Raw genomic sequence first — 19,898 nt, 5'->3', positions numbered from 1 at the left:
ATGGCGCCCGAAAACGAACGACTAAAATCTGTTTCCCGTATTGACATGCTACGCCATTCATCATAATGAACACACTGCATAATATATAGAGTTTAATTAAAATTAAAAATATACAAAGTCAAAACGATTAAAATTCAGTGATGGGTAATGATTACACCTCGGGTATACTACAATAATTTTACTATCATAATTAATAAATATAATATAATAATAATAAAAGTAGGGCTTTTAGATCTATAAATTTCCATAAAATTATATCCAGTTGACAAGTAACCAAAAATAATTTACACTCTTCTTTGAAACTTGTTTTTTTATTCGCATAAAAATTTGTATTTATCTGTTTTAATTTCGAATTAATTATTAACATCTGCCAGATTTGAGACACTCGGTAGTTGCTTTTCCATTTTGTTTTTTTTACTCATAACTTCTAAAGGATCATAGTTAAGCCCTTTCAAGCCTGTTCTTTGGGACTTCCCTAGTATTCTTTGGAGATACGAGGGTGGTGTGCAAAGTTCCCTGCCTGACAAAGAAAAATGATGTTTTCAATTTTTTTTGTGCTTTATTTTTAAACATAATCTTTGGTGATACTAGGTGGATTCCTCAAGCTCCTCAAAATACTGATTTACAGCTTCGATAACTTCTAGTTTAGTGGCGCCCCCTCTTGGCCAGGTCGGAAACTTTTCCTATCAAACCTCGCATGTCAGCAGATTAAAACTGTGGCCACGTATTCGTCAATGTTTTTTTTAATAGAGAACTAAATTGTCCATTGAAAATCCATTTCTTAAAGTTATGTAGATTAAATTATATCCTTATTCTTATGATTTAACTTTCCTCGCTGCCGTTTCGTCCAGCTAATTAAGTGTTTCGTAATATCCGCTGCTCGCTGTGCACCAAAAGCGCGTTTTTTTAGCTTCGGCGTAGCGACTGCGCGCCAGAAATTAAACGAGCGTACGGGGGGGATTATTAAGTAATTTAAACCTCCATTATCCCATTTAATAAAACACAGGCTTCGTGATGGTCTTTTAATTTCAGTTGCTTGTAAGAGCAGCTTCTCCCTTTCGATATGTCGTCTCTTTCCACTCAAGCTTTTGCGACGCTGATTAAAACATTCTCTTTTGTTCTCTGATCGTAAATTAATTTCCTAAAATATGGTCTCATTGTTGAGCATGAGCATCATCCCTCTATGCTTTTTGGGATGTTTTCTATGGAAGGAAAGATTGACTAAGTTAAAGAGTATTATCTGAATGACAGAGAAAAGTGCAAATGGAAAATTTATGAATGCAACTTTAGGACATGTCTAGAGAGGCGTCCTTCAGGGTTCTGCTCCTATTATGTATAGTCTACGATATGGAGCATCACAACGGGCTTACTACATCAAGCCCATGTTGTTTGAAATAGATGTAACAGAGGCTTTATGCTCTTGGAAAAGTTATGGGAATGATGATGATCAGGTGTTAATAGCCTACAGTAAGGACGACATGTCATGCATGTTTAGAAAACTGCAGTTCTAGTACCAAAAATGGGGACTAGCTTTAAATGCAGATAAAACCAAATACCTACCGATAGACCCAGAACCATCCGACATAGATCTAGAAATCGAACTCTTGACTGGAACCTTCGGCACTGTACTAACACACAATAACGCTTTTTACACATTAACGCGTTATTGTGTGTTAGAGCTAGAAGATGAAAATGTCATCAGCTTGTCACGAATATAATTATTTGGGAGCGACCTTTCATCGAAATGGAACTGACAACAAGAAATCAGTATGCCAGGCCTGTCTGAATGGAATATTTTGGAGTAAAAATATTGGAAAAAAAGTAAATACATCTACAATCCGCTATAATAGTAATAATAAAAACAGCATGAAAAATTACAATAGATATGCAAAAAAAAACAGAAGAAGAAGAATAAGACTGATTTTTAATGATCTTTATATAAAGATACGTCAATGCAACTTGAATCTGTTGGGCATGTTGAGCCAACCAGCAGTTGCGAGAAAATTTTAAATTCTTTGGCTTCTTTGAATTCCATAAATCGCCCCCAAGCATGAGTTTTGAAGTTTTTGGATTTGTTTTTTATCGGCTGCGCCGAGGTAAGGGCTGTAGACACTAGAACAGTGGTTCAGCTGAGACAACACCACAGATGGCAAAGCAGCCTCTTAGTCTCTTGTCATAAGTACTATCTATAAGAATAAAAGCACCTTAAGCTTTTTTCAGTTTTTGATTTACATGCTGACAGAAATGAAGTTTAGAATCCAAGACTAATTCCAGGCTTTTACTGGAATCATAAAATTACAGCAGCTGATTTAGTAGGATTAATTTTGAGTAGATGAACCTTGGCAATATTATAGAAGTTATTTAAATCAGGACTTATAAGTTAATTATTTTGCCGAATGTCATTGTCATTGAAAGCTAGTTGATAATTAAGGCGATTGAGCGACATATAAGACTGAGACGCATAAATAGTAAACAAACAAAGTTCGACTCAACAATAAAAGTTTTTTAAAGGTTTGGTGCGTTGTGATTTAAATCAATGAATTTTATATAACGTGGGTCAGAAATTGACAACACAGGACTTCAAAAGATGCCTGTGCAATGGACGCCATCATATAGAAAGGAAGGAAAAAAGAAAATCCAAGAAGACCTGAGCAGAAGGAGTCAGGAAGGCATTGAGCAATTGAGGCTTAAGAGAAGGGCAATGTGAGGATAGAAGGCAATGGACGTCGCAGGATGCTCTAAAACCGATGTTATATATACGAGGGCAGCGCCAAAATTTCCCCTCCAGAATATGAAAGAAACAAAGTAGAGTAACAATTTTTTTATTATTCTATCAAAAGAATTCCTTCACGATCCCAAAAGATCGTGGTCATCACCTTTTTTGTTGACTGGCAGATTCTGAATGTTCTCGGAGGTGCTCCACCCTTACGACGCCACTCCATTGATTCTTTTTTCGATAGAGAGTCATAATAGAGAACCACAGTTTCATCTCCCGTCACAGGCTTCGATTCCGACCCACAGAGTTCCAAAAAAGACCGCGCACACACGAGACGGCGTTGTTTTTGAATAGCCGAAAGGTTTTTAGGAGCCCATCTTGCACTAACCTTATGCATACCTAAATGATCATGCAGGAATCGACGAACACTTATATCAGAAAGCTTAGTAATTTCTGAGATTCCCTTGACCTTTAAACGTCGATCACCCAATAGCACCTCTTCCACAATCGCAACAATATCTTCCGTTATGACCTCCACTGGTCGACCAGTTCTTGACTCGTCTTCAAGGCACTCGTGCCCCATTCGAAAACGTTTTGCCCATTCTTTCACTACAGAATACGAAGGAGAACTTTGGCCGTACACACCATCCAGCCTTTCTTTAATAATTGTAGGTGCTAACCCTTCTTTTGTCAAAAACTTTATGACTGCTCCATACTCAATTCGCGTTATGTGCGACATTTTTTCGGACACGTCCTGTTTAAAATGCTGTCAATAAAAAACTATTTGACGCAAGACTTCAATATTTTTTTCGCAGCCTACTAAGATATATATTTAAAAGTAGACAAAGTTTTGGTTAGTTAAAATTTATCCCTGTACGACTGTGCGTCGGTAATTCGACATCGACGAGGTAGTTGCTGGCATTTCTTCAATCCGTAATCGAAGAACCGCGATAAACCATCAGTCGACTAAAAATTCGAGAAATTTTAACTCGCGGCCAGTCGAGAGAAATAGCGATCTATTTCCAACACTCGCGCCTCTTTCGAGTATTTTTATTCGGTATAAAAGTCGAGAGAGGCGCCTGTTTTATGTCAGGCCACTCCAGTGAAACTGATCCGTGTAACACGACGAACGACTTATCGAACGCCCTTTTTACTTTGTTCCCTGTCGAAGTTCCAGGGAAGTATTTAGGTCCGCTCGACTGTTACCATAGCTCGCAGAAAAAAACGGTTGGATGGATAATATGTCATAGTTAAAATTATTTTAAGGAGTTTTATATAAAATGTTTTCAATTAGTTATATTTAGTTCAGTTCAATTCAATTATTTATTGTTTACTAGAAATGTCTAACATGTGAAATAGGCAGAGACAAATTACATATGCATAATGGTCCGACCGACTCTCTGCAATCACTGAAATATCATTGCAAAGCATAACCAGAAATAAGCCACAGATAAAGCAGTTAAAGTGAAACTTAAAAAAGGGTAATTAAAACTGATGATATCTAATAAACAGCTTTATTGGGATGAATGAAAACAAGCGTATAATAATAATGATCAATTTCAACAAGCTGTGCAAAACAAATTGGTGCCCGCGTGAACTCCCGAAAGCACTTTCCATTAAAATTAAAACTAAAAGTACCCAAATTTGTCATTGAATTAGATATAGAGAAAACAGCAACGTAGTGGTAGAGGAACAATAGCCGAAAATTATTCTACGAAATGTTTTATACTGAGGCGTTATACTGTTCTTTTTAGAAGTAACACGTCAATACTACCTTAAAATCCATTTTCGATATGAGTGCTAATGGATACGAAATAATAATCAATAAATTTCAATTCAATAAAAAATACGTTTTTTTTAAGAGACACCCTGAGTAACAAAAAATATTTTTATGTCAACAGATTTTCAAAATTGCAATTAATAAGTTTAACAGTATACTTTGTCAGACTATGGCCTCATCCTAGTTATCTTTTTATCATTAAAAAAGCCGTCAGTGGCATAATAACATTTCTAGTTATAATCCAAAATTTTGTTTATTCTTTCACGCTCGCTGATGAGGGCCAAATTAGGTCACAAACTGCTTCAGTCAACTATTATGAGGTCTGAGGTTTTCTTAAACCATCAATAGTTTCGTAAAGAAGCGGTAGTCTATCTTCAATTGTTATTGTTGCTCATTGTGGACGTTGGATCACCCGTCAATGGACATATTCACACATTGCCCTGACAGAGAAGAAAAATATTTTGCCTTTTCCTCGTCATAGATGTCACCTAAATGGCTTGTCGATAACGTTTATTTTATAGCTTTTTTACTTCAGAGTTTTCAACACATCGAAAGCTCGAATTAGTAGCAAAAAAATGTCTTGCAAAAAGCGGGTACTGACGAATACTTAGTGTGTATATTCTACTATATTGTTTGCAGTGGCTTTAAAATATTTTGTAATTGCTACAAAAAAAACAGGAAATACTTATTTTTCGAAAATAAAAAAAAACCATTCATTTTTTTAATAAAAATCGACGTTTGCTCAACAATGTTGATCTTAACAAATGACATATTTTTTTATTTTTAATCAAACTTTATTAAGTTCCACCACTACTGCGTGTGTTTGAAGCCACGGCCCCTAAAAAAATTAAATCAACGGTCTAACAGTGTTAAAGATAATTTAATGTGCACTAGAGTACCGGAAGGGCTCAAATTGGCTTGCGGCATTGTATAATGAAGCTGATGTTGTAAAGTGACACCTTACGCATGTCTGATCACTGTATAATGTAATAATATAAGGATTGTATGATTGGAATATAGCTGTTCTCTGGTTTGATGTTACGATACCACATTAAAATTACATTTGTTTTTTGATTCACGATTTAAGACGTTTAGTTAGTAAAGGTTTCTGAACTGTACTGTCCGTCAGAGTTAGACAAGCCCTTTAATACTGCTATAATTAGTCATACTAAAAGTTCTTCATGTCAGCATTAAGTCGATATTTAAAGTGACACACTTTGAAGGAATCTTACGAAAATATTCTCGTTTTTGTTAGTTTGATGATTTAAAACTTGCTGGTATCACAGACACGGGTTTTCTAAAGTATTACGATCACAATAAAACCAAACAAATGTGAGATAAATCTTCATATTTCCAAAGGAATAGTAGCCGTATTGGACTGATATTACTCAACTCGAAAGCTAAAAGAGAGACAAACAAAAAGGACATACATTCGTAAATAATATTTTTATAACGTTAATCAGAATTTAATACAGCCTCTTAATTCAATCTCTTAACGTATTTTCATTACGTCATTCGCGATTTAACGCAGCCGGATTTGAAAGGTCACCTTAACGAACTTGTCAGGCCATTGTGTATTCAATTATAGAGGGAAATTCCTCTATGAAACATCCAAATAAGAGGGTCAAAGTTTAGATTTAAAAATAACGTGTGACCTCCTATTCTAGTCCGACCCTGTCTATATACGAAATTTACGTAGAAAGGGTCTTTATCTTCAGCCTAACGAGGTGTCAAATACCTTTATCAACGAGTGTTTCTCAGTAAATTAAGCCGCATTTTTAAGTGATGGGTCGTATGGCGGTATAAATATAGTCCGCCGCCCACTCAGTATAGGGCTTTAGTCGGTACTTTCATTGGTAAAAGGGCTTTTCTACCTATGGAATGCAAATTTGTATACATACCTAGGTTTGCCTCGGCAAAGTCCGCCTTGGCAGGCCACTGTACAAGGCACAGCTTGTGATAGAAGTCTTAAAGAACAATAACAAACACACCTTTTTTTTGTTTATGTATGTAAATAAGTATTTGCTAAAAAAAAAAAAGAATTAGGGCTCCTGCATTATACGCTTTTTACAGAGACTCTCATAAAATATATTTAGTGTTAATTATGTCACTTTTACATTTACAAGAGTTAGTGGTACATTTTTTGGCACAGTTACATCTTTGAAAGCCGTGTCCTCCAATATATGTGGTATATGTCGAGTAATTAAAAATGCTTCAGCTGTAAAAGAATAATGATATTTATACAGGAGTATAAGAGTGGTACAGTGTTTTTGTTTAACTCATCGTGTTTTTTATTTTCAGGTGAGTCACTTTTCCTGTCCAATGCAACCAGGTAAATTGGATACCAAATAAAAAAAATCGACTATAGAAGCTCCAAGACTTCAGCAGCTGTAGCTGGATTCTCAAGGTGAGATCATATATTGAGAACGTATTTTTTGTGAAAAACCAAATGCTCACGGAAATTGGCTAGTTTTTTCGGATTTTTCTTATTTTGCATTTGCAGGGTCTCGAAGAAAAAAAAAACATTTTTCAAAAAGGATGATTTTTTAAAAATGTAGAGGGTGCGTCGGTAATTTGCAAACTATAATGATAATTGACCATAAATACAAAGCTGTGATTCATATAAACAGCTAAAACATTGTTATTCAACTTCTTTACATATTGCACAGGGTGTTCAATATATTAATAAATATAACAACTGATCCAAATTTGCAGCTATCGATTTCAAGTTGGACAGAGACGGAGAAGATCCAGGACTATAAATTTTATTTCAAGCATTTTTTCGATTATATACAGGGTTTTTCAATTATAGACCAAAATATAAATGGCAGAGCAAATTAAAATTTGTAGTGGCTAATTGGTACAATCAGTACTAGAGGGCGCATCGAGAACTACGATTTTTGTATTCATGATTTTCTTCTATCACATACGCTGGTTGATTTGAAAAAATCCTTATGAAAATCACTATTTCTGGTGCTCAATTTACAGTGTACTGCATAGTTTCAAAAAAAGAATTATTTTCTCGGAAACCATTTACTATATTTGAAAGATACATGGACCAGAGAACTTGGGAGAACTATAACCTCTACTTCCAACATTTTTTGAATTATATACAGGGCGTATTGTTTTGGGAGAAAAATTCTATAATATCCGTTTTTTTTTTTGGATAACTTATTGGTCGTAAATAAAAAACAGCAAAAGATGAGATGATTTGGTTTAAACAAAGTCGTAAACTGTGTCGAGAGCTCCAATTTCATACCATGGGGTGTGAGAGATATTTGAAAAAATATCATTTTAAATCACTTTATTACTGGTACAAATTTTACCAAATTTTGCCCGTGACATTGAAGTTCGGCGAGACTTTATACAGGGTGCTTGCACAATAAGATAACAACGATTTTGCGAAGGTTCCATCGTGGTCCGCAGGACAAAAAGTCCTTAAAATACAAAGTGACTTTGTAGACCGTGTAGCTCATAATGCTTAGCAGACGATTCGCACAGACACACTTTTCCGAAATTAATCTTGTTTTTTTCAATTCTTGGGCTAGGCTCGACGCACAATGCGACGCGACTGTCAGCTCGATATAGTTTTATCGCTGATTACGTCACGTACGTACCGAAAAGGGTACATATATATACGTCTAGACGTGCGGGACAAACGCGATAGACATAAAACCAGAAGGGTTGTAAATCGGCACAATTTATTGCGTCGTATTGGCGCTCAAACGCGGACGTTACGTCTTACGGGAACTGTCAAATCGTTATTTACGGGCGGTAAAACGGTAGTAAATATGCAGATGAATGCAAATCAAGGACGTGCTACTCATACGCGGTCATTGTCTAGAAGTAAAAGCTCGTAGACAATTGTTTATAATGCAGTGGGTACGTACTTATTCCGGTTGTCCAATATTTCATTCGTTATTCGCGTTTTTGCCGCAGGACGCTCATTTTTTGTCACCGAACAATAAGTAAGGACATGGATGGTCAGCCTCAGTGAGCGGGCAGATACGAGGTGTGTTCAAAAAGGAAGGTGATTTTAAAAAAGTATTTATTTCTTTATCAAAATTAGTATGCATTTTCTGGTATAGCCTTGAGCTCTTTTAGCGTTTTTTTTTTCTTTATCTCTTCAATCGTTCATCTTGGAACAGTATATACAACTCATAAACATTTTTTTTTGCTCAAAGTATGCCGTTGTCAACATTTCAAGTGTTTTGCGGTACTGTGTTCCTTTTTGTTCACAAAATATTATGCAAATTCAATCAGATTTATGCAAATTGGCTGAAACTGTGGACATATGTTACAGCCATGTGTACCAACCTAATAAAAAAAAAGGTATCGAAGATGGAATATACCTAGCCCTCCCAATTACACCTTACTTTTTGAATACACCTTGTAAATACAAACTTCTTTTTCATTTATCGTTTGATCCATTTCAAGTGTTTTGCGGCACTGTGTTCATTTTTGTTCACAAAATTTTATGCAAATTCAATCAACTTTATGCAAACTGGCTGAAACTGTGAACATATGTTAGAGACATGTGTACCAACTTAACAAAAAAAAAGTATCGAAGATGGAATATACGTAGCCCGCCCAATTACACCTTACTTTTTGAACACACCTTGTAAATACAAACTTCTTTTTCATTTATCGTTTAATCCATTTCAAGTGTTTTGCGGCACTGTGTTCATTTTTGTTCACAAAATTTTATGCAAATTCAATCAACTTTATGCAAACTGGCTGAAACTGTGAACATATGTTAGAGACATGTGTACCAACTTAACAAAAAAAAAGTATCGAAGATGGAATATACCTAGCCCTTCCAATTACACCTTACTTTTTGAACACACCTTGTAAATACAAACTTCTTTTTCATTTATCGTTTAATCCATTTCAAGTGTTTTGCGGCACTGTGTTCATTTTTGTTCACAAAATTTTATGCGAATTCAATCAACTTTATGCAAACTGGCTGAAACTGTGAACATATGTTAGAGACATGTGTACCAACTTAACAAAAAAAAGTATCGAAGATGGAATATACGTAGCCCTCCCAATTACACCTTACTTTTTGAACACACTTTGTAAATACAAACTTCTTTTTCATTTATCGTTTAATCCATTTCAAGTGTTTTGCGGCACTGTGTTCATTTTTGTTCACAAAAATTTATCCAAATTCAATCAACTTTATGCAAACTGGCTGAAACTGTGAACATATGTTAGAGACATGTGTACCAACTTAACAAAAAAAAGTATCGAAGATGGAATATACGTAGCCCGCCCAATTACACCTTACTTTTTGAACACACCTTGTAAATACGAACTTCTTTTTAATTTATCGTTTAATCCATCCATATTCAATAATAATAATAATAATAATAAATGTACGAAAAATACAAATATATATAGGGCCAAGTTTAGCATAAGGCTTAACCCTAGTAAACCTGACTAAATCATTGTTTACGTAGATAACGGGTAAACTTATAAAAACAGTAACCAATATAAATTGTTTGCCAAATATAAAGTAAACATACGGAAGAAGAAGGAAAAGAAGATTATATATGCCCCGTGTGTTAGTACCCGAGCAATAAGCCAGAAGCCTGTTTGCTAAATTAAAAAAAATGAATAGGGCTTTGAATTTTTCAATATTGTGATTTATTAAATCATATGCAAAGAAATATAAAGTTGAAGGCTCTAATAAGTAAAACTTTTTTTGTATGTTGCTGTTCAGATTTGACATAAGGAAATCTATATTTGTCCTCTTGCCAAATTGGAGTTCCTCTACTAGATTTAAATCGGAACTAATGGCCTCCGGATAAGTATTAAAATCAGCGCAAAGAAAGAAATAATAAAGCTAAGTGTCATCAGTAGAAGCTTGCACATTGCCTGAGGTAGGACATTCGAAGTGTAGATTATGAAAAATAGAGGACCGAGTGTAGAGCCGTGGGGCACCCCAGAAAGCACCTTAATGGTCTCTGAAAAATCACTATCCACAAGAATTTTCACAAAAATAAGATCTGATAAGATTTAATTACCGAATGCCTTGGAGTAATCAGGGGCTCCAATAAAATCATCAGTAACCGTAAATAAGAACTAAAAGTTATTTTCACATTACAATTCGTCTTGTCTTTATCAAATTAAACATTTGATAAAGACACGATGTTGTCGAAATAATTGTCATGAGAAAATATATAATTTCGTGAAAATCTGAACTTTTAGTTCTTATCGACTTTGTTAAATGGATTTTCATCAAGTAAAAGCCACCTCAGTTCAATCGAATAATTTTGTGGTTTTTAACGTTGAGAGCATAAGATTTTTTTCGTAATTTTCGAAATTGCTGATGCGCAGATCGTTTAGAGTTGTCTGTGTTTTGGTTTTGGGTAAATGAATTTCGATTGCCGTCCTCCGGCTTTGAGGAAAGTAGTTTTGTTCAATACAGCTGTTTATGATTGGTCTTGATACTGTGCAAAGCCTGATTGATATCTTGAACATAAGGTGAAAGGTGAAATTGTTTAGTGTAATCATATTTACTTCTCTCATATACCATTTAATTGAAATATTGCCAATAAAAAATAAAATTTCAGTGTCTGAATTTCATTTATTCTTAGCAGGTTTAATGTAGATTTCTTAGTGGCAGAAAAGCCAGTTTTGACTGGAATGTTACCGACATGAATAAGGAAAGGCTACTATTTAACCAAGTTGTTGGTGATACATAGCTGGCGGATGGTCACCTAGGTTGGCTATCGTGCCAAACGAAAATGTGGCAATGCGTTGTGCCGAACCCTTCGCGTATAACACCCGTTAAGTTTACCGATCGGTTTTGGCATAAAATGCCCACAACGAGTCTAGATGTTTGCCGAATATTTCCAGAAATTGGTAAACAAACGTAAACAAAATATTACTCCAATAACCGACCAGGAAAATCTGGAACACGCAGCTGGCGTTTATCTTTTGGAACCGCGGCTTGTTTACGTCAGTTAGATTTTTATTGGTGTTTCCGAGTACCGATGATAAAAGTTTTACAGTCTAACACACACCCAAATCGGCACACTTTGCGAGCGCTAAAACAGCTTTATTTAAATGGCCATTAAATGGCACCTTTTTAAGGAAATCTGGCTTTCCAAATACGGTGCGTTAAAAACCAACTTATCGCGATGTTTGATCCGTTTCAAAGGAACCCTTTTCCGGTTGATACTTGGAACATTTTAGTAAAAATAATTATCAATCAAATGACTGACAAGAGTACCATTTATAATATAAAAAGTACACACGAGTACATGCACATATATTTTTTATGATCTCTTTTTGTCATACAATGGCAGTTGTTTTTTTGTTTTTTGGTGATTTTTCGTCGGTAATTTCTTTGACACTTAATAAACTCCTGTACAAAATTAACGCGACATCTTAAGTTTGTCACACTTGTGATGTTATTTTTTTTTCTGAATTTATGATCCTATTTTAATGATTTTTTTTTTGCATTTTAGGTTGGTTTCTTGGCAATGTTATAGTTTTCGCTGATGATGATAAAAAGTTCATTTTTGATTTATACCGGGTGTAATAAAAATGTTATGCGTTCTTTCGCATCACACATATGGCAGCGCATTTTTCAAAAACCGTTTACAAAATCGAAAAAATTCGTCGACTAGAAGACGCAGAGGATACGGGTCCATAAACTCTTGTTCTTGATAATTTTTCAAAAATACGCAGGGTGCACTGCAAATTCAAAAAAACTGGAAAATGCAGCGACCGACTTCAGACTTTTTAAATTGGGAGCAATAAAATAACGCGAAGTTTTTTTTTTTAATTTTTGAATTGTTTTTTGGTTATTTTGGTATCCAGAAAAACATGAGTGGATGCATTGTTGGCGATAAATTAACAAACTTTTGAAGATGTGATAATTTGATATGAACAGTATCGTAAGCTGTGTCGAGAGCAAGTTTAAGGTTTCGTCTATAATACAGGGGACGCTAGATATTTGAATCAATATAATTTTAAATTGCAATTACCAGTCTTCTTTTTAAAATAAAAAGCTGATTCGCCCCATTTGCGACAAACTTGCCCCGCCCAGTGACGATTTTTCGACCGCAATCTTGTTAACTTAGTTAAAATATTTGTAATATTCCGGGGTCCGGGGTTAAAAAGTAGAAAAATTAAATTTTGAAAGTTACCGTTTGACTCCAAAAGGTGACCGCAACGCAGAGCCGAAATCCGAGCAAGTCGTCTATGCAGCGCCACAAAAAAAGTCGGGCCTGTTATTTTGTTTGGGAGAAATCGGTCGTCTGGTGTACGCATTGCATGTAAACGATTCCCGGAGGTCCTATTTTGGGCTGGTGTAAAATATCAGCGAACGGATCCGACTCGGCGAAAAGAATTCGACTGTCATCTCTTTATTTCGTCAACGAAAAATACCGTCTTTTTTCGCAGCGAAGAATGTCGCTTTTTGTCGATTTTACGACGTCTGCCCCACCGATCCCATTTATTCTTATTTCAGTCTACAATGTTATCAAGACATTTACTAATTCTCAACTCAACCATTTTTAACCAAAAGTATCTACCGCAAAAGTATCTTAGTAGTAATAGTAATAGGTGTCACTGCTCGTTGCTAGGGCCAAAATTTTGTTGCGGGCCTGTTTGTTTGAAAATATTGCTAATTTGCTGATGCTGCATTTAGCTCTGCTGACGTACATCAGGCAAACTTTGTCAGTCTGAATTCTAAACAGCATCATTTAAATTTAATATGCTTAATACTTTTACTATGATGAGAAACGAAATCAACTTCCATCGCATCTTAATTACGTTTTTTCGAAACCAACTTCACACTTAAGCCGCATAACCATTACATGTCTTGAGAGCTGATATTGCAAGGCTTGTGTGTGAAAAAGTTCTATTAATTCTACGCAGTAGTTTTTGGTTGGTGCCCTTTTAAATATCGAGAGCAATAAGCAGCATTTTCGTCATATTTTACTTTTTTACTTCAGAAAAGGTAAAAATGCCGTCCAAGCGAGAAAAAAATTGACGGATGTGTATGGAGAAGGCGTGTTAACAGTACGCCAGTGCCAGAACTGGTTTGCAAAATTTCGATCCGGCAATTTTGATGTCGAAGATGCACCACGGTCTGGAAGGCCGGTCGAAGCTGACAAAGATGCGATAAAGGCATTAGTTGATGCAAATCGGCGAATAACCACACGAGAGATCGGTGAGAGATTAAATTTGTCGAATTTGACTGTTTATGGCCATTTGAAAGGCATGGGCTTAACCTCGAAGCTCGATGTGTGCCCCATGTCCTTACGGAGCGAAATTTGTGTCGTCGCGTTGACGTGTGTGAATTGCTCCTCAAACGTCAAGAAAATGATCCATTTTTGAAGCGGATTATTACTGGGGACGAAAAATGGGTTGTATACAACAATGTTAAACGCAAGAGGTCATGGAGCAGAAAAGATAAACCGGCTCAAAGCGTGTCAAAAGCCAACATTCACCAAAAAAAGGTGATGCTCTCCGTTTGGTGGGATGTCAAAGGAATCGTTTTTTTTGAGCTTTTGCCGGACAATACAACGATTAATTCAGAAGTCTATTGTCATCAACTCGACAAATTGAATGATTCACTTAAAGAGAAGAGGCCCGAATTAATTAACAGGAAGGGTGTAGGGTTCCACCAGGATAATGCGAGACCTCACACAAGTTTGGTCACTCGCCAAAAACTTTTACAGCTTGAATGGGACGTACTGCAACATCCACCATATTCTCCAGATCTGGCGCCTTCCGACTACTATTTGTTCAGGTCCCTGCAAAATTTTTTGGATGGCAAAACCTTTACCTCAAATGAAGATGTCAAAAACCACCTGAACCAGTTTTTTGCCAGCAAGGACCAAAACTTTTATGAGAGGGGAATTATGTTACTGCCAGAAAGATGGCAAAAGGTGTTGGACCAGAATGGCCAATATATAATTTAATAAAATATTTATTCATTACACGAAAACTGTCTTTCATGTTCCCCAAAAAAAACGAAATGACTTTCCGAACAACCCAATAGTTTGTGCTTAGCTACGACAAAGTTCAAATTGCTCCACGCCGGTCTACGTAAATTATTATCCATATCCAAGCTCCTTCAAACCTTAAAGAAAACTGATCGAAAATTCCGCTTTATGTTTTGAGCAAAAAATGTATGTTATGTTATGTTTATATTATTATTTATCTCTGATTGTTCTCGTAAGTTTTATGATTAAAAAACGTCAAAAGTAAAGAGGCTCCATTTTTATTTATTTAAAAAATAAAAATGTAAGTTTTTAACTTTTAAATAAAAAACTTAAAAATGATTAGGTCTGGGTAAATATATAAATAAACAAATGATAATCAGAAGCCCATTATTTTAACATAAACAGAACAAGAAGAAACACTTGGAGGGAATTTTAATATTTTGGTCAATATCCATAAGCATTAATCACAGCTTGAAGTCTTCGGCTCATGGTCACGATAGGAGTTGTTTTCAGCCATAAAATGTTTATATTTCTCAAGCTAATAGACAGTTTGTTTTGTTTCTTTTAATCAGATTTAGGCTTAAGTTGAATACGTGCGTATCTTCGTTATTCAGAGAAACACAGTTATTGTACATAGCTACTATAGATCGCATTCCATACGGTGGATGAGTATGGATGATTAGAATGATGGATTTGTGGTTACAAAGGCCTTTGGTGTTACGTAACAAAAAGCCAAGATTTCTCAAATCCTTCTTTACAATATGTTCTACATGCGCTTAAAATGTTAACTCAGGGTCGTGTATCGTGCCTAAATCTTGAATAATTCTCTTTTTTTATTTATCTAGTTTTAAGGCAATATTAATAGGTCTTTTTTCTTGTGAACCGTTGGCATTTATCGAGATCATTCTGGAGTTCTAAAATGTCCGATTTCTTTTCTTACTTTTAAGTCATTTGCGAACGAGGTTGTTATTGAATGTTGAAAACAACTTCCAACTACAAATATAAAAATATTGAAAAGTAAGGGTTCAGAACCGCAAACTGAGTTCTGTTGCTTAGGTAAGGTTTGTTCATAGATATAAGAAAGTGACCAATTGCTGTTGAATGTGATTATCCAAGGGTGGTCATTAACATACAATGCAACAAGATTATTACCTAAAGTTTCAGAATTTAAATTCAGGTAAAATTGTGGTCCGTAATAAAAAATAATTGTATACCTACCTGTGTTTAATATTCTTTGGTTTGGTATACTACTTGGTTTAAGTTTATTAGTAATCATTCTTATTTCGTGTGCGAGCCTAGTGTATCTCAGGAGATGCTCCCGCCCAAATGTACAAAACACTATTCTATTGAGACTAAGGAAAATTCCAACATCAACTGTATGGAAAATTGTGAATAATCCCATTTCAGCGAGGAAAAAAAGAAGCGATGCTGACATTTTCTCGAGTGTAGATGAAAGTGATCAAGATATAATACGACATAAAATTTACCAGTTATACGAGGATCAAAGCGTGCCTACAATAGATATCTTAATTAAGAGGCTTAAGAAAGATGAAACCGGTGTTAAATGTGGCAGAACTTCCTTATAGAAGTGTATTCAACACATGGGTTTTAGATTTAAAAAAATTGACAAAAGGCAAGTTTTAATGGAATCTTTTGGAATTCGGAAATGCCGACTGGCATATCTGCAAAAAATTAGGATTTACGGAGAACAACAAAGGTCAAATTTACTTGGATGAATTCTGGTTCGACCCTTATGATACCGCGGAAAAGAGTAGGGTTCACTCAACTGATAAGTGATGAATGAACTTTCTCTGTCTGCGAAAAATATTAAAAATTCTTCTCTGGATTACCATGAAGACCCCACCGCTGTTTTATTTGAAAGTTGGTTTAAAAACAAACTAGTCCAAACATTCCTCCTAATAGCGTAATTGTAATGGACAATGCAAGTTATCACAGTAGACAGTTGACTAAAACCCCTTCCTCATGTGACACAAAAGCAACAATCCAAAATTACATGTATATTAACAACATTTTTTTTCACGAAGATTATTCCAAAAAGCAATTAATTGAGGTTCTACAAAGGTTGAATCTACACAGGGAATGCGTCTGTGATAATTATGCAAAAAATATAGGGCATACACTCTATATTTAATCCCATTGAACATGTTGCACCAACTGAAATATGCCATTCATGGTAACAATGTTTTTCCCCGTGTTAACTCCAATGTCCTCAAACTTATAGAAACCGAAGTTTTTAACATCCCTCCACAACGTTTGGCAAATTCTGTTAAACGTATAGAAAAAGTAGAACAATCGTATATCAAAATAAATAAGAACTAAAAATTCAGATTTTCACGAAATTATATATTATGACATGACAACACCACGTCTTTATCAAATGTCGAAACAATTGTCATGCCATAATATATAATTTCGTGAAAATCTGAACTTTTAGTTCTTATTTATTTTGATAAATGGATTTTCATCAAGTAAAAGCCACCTCAGTTCAATAATCGTGTATCCATATTGCAAATAATATAGAACAAATAATAATTAGAACAGGCGATGATAGCGATAGTGGTACTGATATATTATGTGAATAATTTTAAGTAATTTAAGCAGATAATAAAAATAATTTGTAATTTTATTTTAGATTTAAACATAAATACATACATAAATAAATAAATATTGTTTAGTATCTTTCCTAACAAAACCCCAAATAATTAAATTCTAAGCAAAGTACGGACCTGCTCGGCCATATTTCATTCATACAGCTTGCCCGGGTCTTTCCTTAATTCGTATCAGTTAGTTAGTCACTTTCTTATATCTATGAACAGACATACGAAGTAAGTTGCATTTTCAAAAGCCTTAGAAAAGTCATTGTACAAGGCACCAATTATACCGGGTGTTTTCTATTTCTGCGCCTGTACTTTCTCGAACGGGATAAGTAAATGCTCGAATATTGGCGTTTCAGAATCACCTTTAGCCACGATCGATCCCAAGGAACGTTTGTTTACCGAACGAGTGAAACGCAGACATAATACGTAAACAGAGGACGATGCGACAACAATCTTTTGTTGACTCTGCCATTGTAAATAGACAAAAATAGAGTCAACATTCACGTGGTCGTACCTTTTTCACTTTTTGACGTTTTCCTAAACATTAAATAGGGAAATTTAATAAACGCAAATATTTGAAGGCTTTTAAAGTTGACAAAGGTTCGGGGTTCGTCGGGGTGGGTGGCGGCGTGTTGTTTGTTTTCGCCCACCCCCGCAGCTATATTCTTCAGAAGCAGATCTTAACACGAAAATAGAAGCGCTGCCGTAATTTGAGGGTAGATTTCATTTTGACCTCGCATTTTTTTACAGATTCTCCATAAATAATAAATATTTTTGGTAAACTATACAATAAAATATCAAAAATAACAAATCATCAATCCCAAGTAATAAAAAATTAACATCTATTAATAAAAATATTTAATATGACTTTACTCACTTTTTAAACTTCTACTTCTTCCAGTGCATTTTCCTTTGCTTTTCCAATGCTTGCGGTGTTTATTAACAACTGTGATGTGCGTTCGCTTTATCTTGATAACATTTTAATTGACCGTAACTTTTGTGCATTTAGGGATATCAAGGTAAACAAAAAAACAAAATGTAGGGTAGCCAGGTTTTTTCCAAGTGACGTATAAAACAAAACACTATCAATTTGTATCAAATGTATTCTAAAGTATTCTAAAGAAATAAAAAATCGCGTGTAACCAACTAACTAACTAACCAAAACTAACCAAAAAAGTTCTTGAACCAGAAGTAGCAGAAGATAAAGCTCTATAAACTTTTATTCTTGGCACTTTTTCAAAAATATGCAGGGTGCGCCGCAAATTCAAAAAAAAAACTGAAAATGGATCTCTCTATTATAGAAAGACTAGGATTCAGATCTCACTTTTTTATATTGCGATATAGCCCGCATAGACAGCAAAAACTTAGTTATTCTACAGGGTGTTCCCGATATTCCGTGCTAAATTACTGGCATAAGTTTTGCGATTATTTGCGACATTTTTGGCTAACAGTTTTTAGTAGTTTACAGCCTTGCCTAATAAAAAATGTATATTTTTGCTTGGCACTCGTTGGCTTTCATATTTCTTTACTCTATAGAATTTGAAAAATTAAATATTAATGGTCACTTCTTGTCAAATCGCAGAAAAAACACAAACATTCTACATTGCATGTACGGGTCTAAACTAATTAACAGGACTGACATCAGTTGTCAAATACTTAAAGCGGCATTTGTTTTCAATGCCTACTAAGCCATTTAAAAAGTACGAAAACTTCGTTATTTTATTGAAGCGTTTGAAATAAAAATAGACTTTCTTTTAAACATCTGATGTTGTGCCTTATAAAAAATTCTTGGTAAAGTATTTTTAGAAAGCAATACTGTTTTTACATGTATCAGTATGTTCTTAATTTAAAAACATTGACAAATTTTGCATTTGTGCGCCCTTAAGATAATAAACCTTCTACTTTAATTAATATGGTAATTTTATGATTATATTATAAGTGACCACACTAATGATTTGTTTTTATTTTTTTTATATTTTTATTAGACGAATTGTAGAAAAGAGTTGACTTGTGTGTAGGACACACAAAACAGAAATTGATAAACAACAAAAGTTGTATCGCGAGACCTTTAATTGTAAATATAAAGTAAGTTCTATTTCATCATTACTATCGAATAAACGATTCAGCGAATTATAAGCAATCAAGGGCTGCTGTTTTTCACGGCCAACTATAACGCAAACGCGGCGAGCTCATGCATAGCAGATTTCGCGCGTTCTGATTAAATATGAATAAAATAACCATAAACAATAATAACGCTAACCAATTTACGGTTGGAATTCTTCGAGTAGGCAGAAAGTTACCGCCGTTTAATGAACACGGCGGAGCCTAGCGATCACCGAGTACGATCGCGAAGAGGATGCTGGCATAGGAAATTGAATCGGAAATTAGGGGATTGCAAATTAACGGAGACACAATCGCGATATATTGTATTATGCTCCGTCAAAATTAATACGCAGGATTTGCATTTCCTATCGATCGGTCTTGGAAGCAGTGTTAGGCAAACTTTGATTTTTATTAAAAAATCATTTATTCTTTTAAAATCATGATTTAATTGATTGTTTTTTATTTTTTAAGAATATGTATTTCCCGTTTTTTGTGATTGTGATAATAAGCAGCAAGAAACGAATACAGGTAGGTGAATAATATCTGTTTTATTATTGCCTATTTCATTTTTATGGTATTCAAAACAATTAAAGCATTTATTATTTAAAAAATGTCATGCCCTTCTTGTCTTTTCTTGCCAAATTACAATTCATGCATATTTTATTTATGTTAATGTTTATAATTTTTAAATACTTACTATTATATTTACATAT

General features: G+C 34.7%; 1 protein-coding gene across 1 annotated transcript in view; it reads left to right on the top strand.

Moving 5' to 3' along the window:
* Window positions 1-19,898, top strand: part of LOC132706991 (roundabout homolog 2-like) — a 306,365-nt gene that overhangs the window by 25,407 nt on the left and 261,060 nt on the right. The gene's annotated exons all lie outside the window — the stretch shown is intronic.

The sequence above is a fragment of the Cylas formicarius genome, unplaced genomic scaffold (genome assembly GCF_029955315.1).
Source record: "Cylas formicarius isolate icCylForm1 unplaced genomic scaffold, icCylForm1.1 PGA_scaffold_9__14_contigs__length_23061073, whole genome shotgun sequence".
NCBI classification, from domain to species: domain Eukaryota; kingdom Metazoa; phylum Arthropoda; class Insecta; order Coleoptera; family Brentidae; genus Cylas; species Cylas formicarius.
Note: the sequence above shows the minus strand (reverse complement) of the source record. Positions and strands in the feature narration are given on the sequence as shown.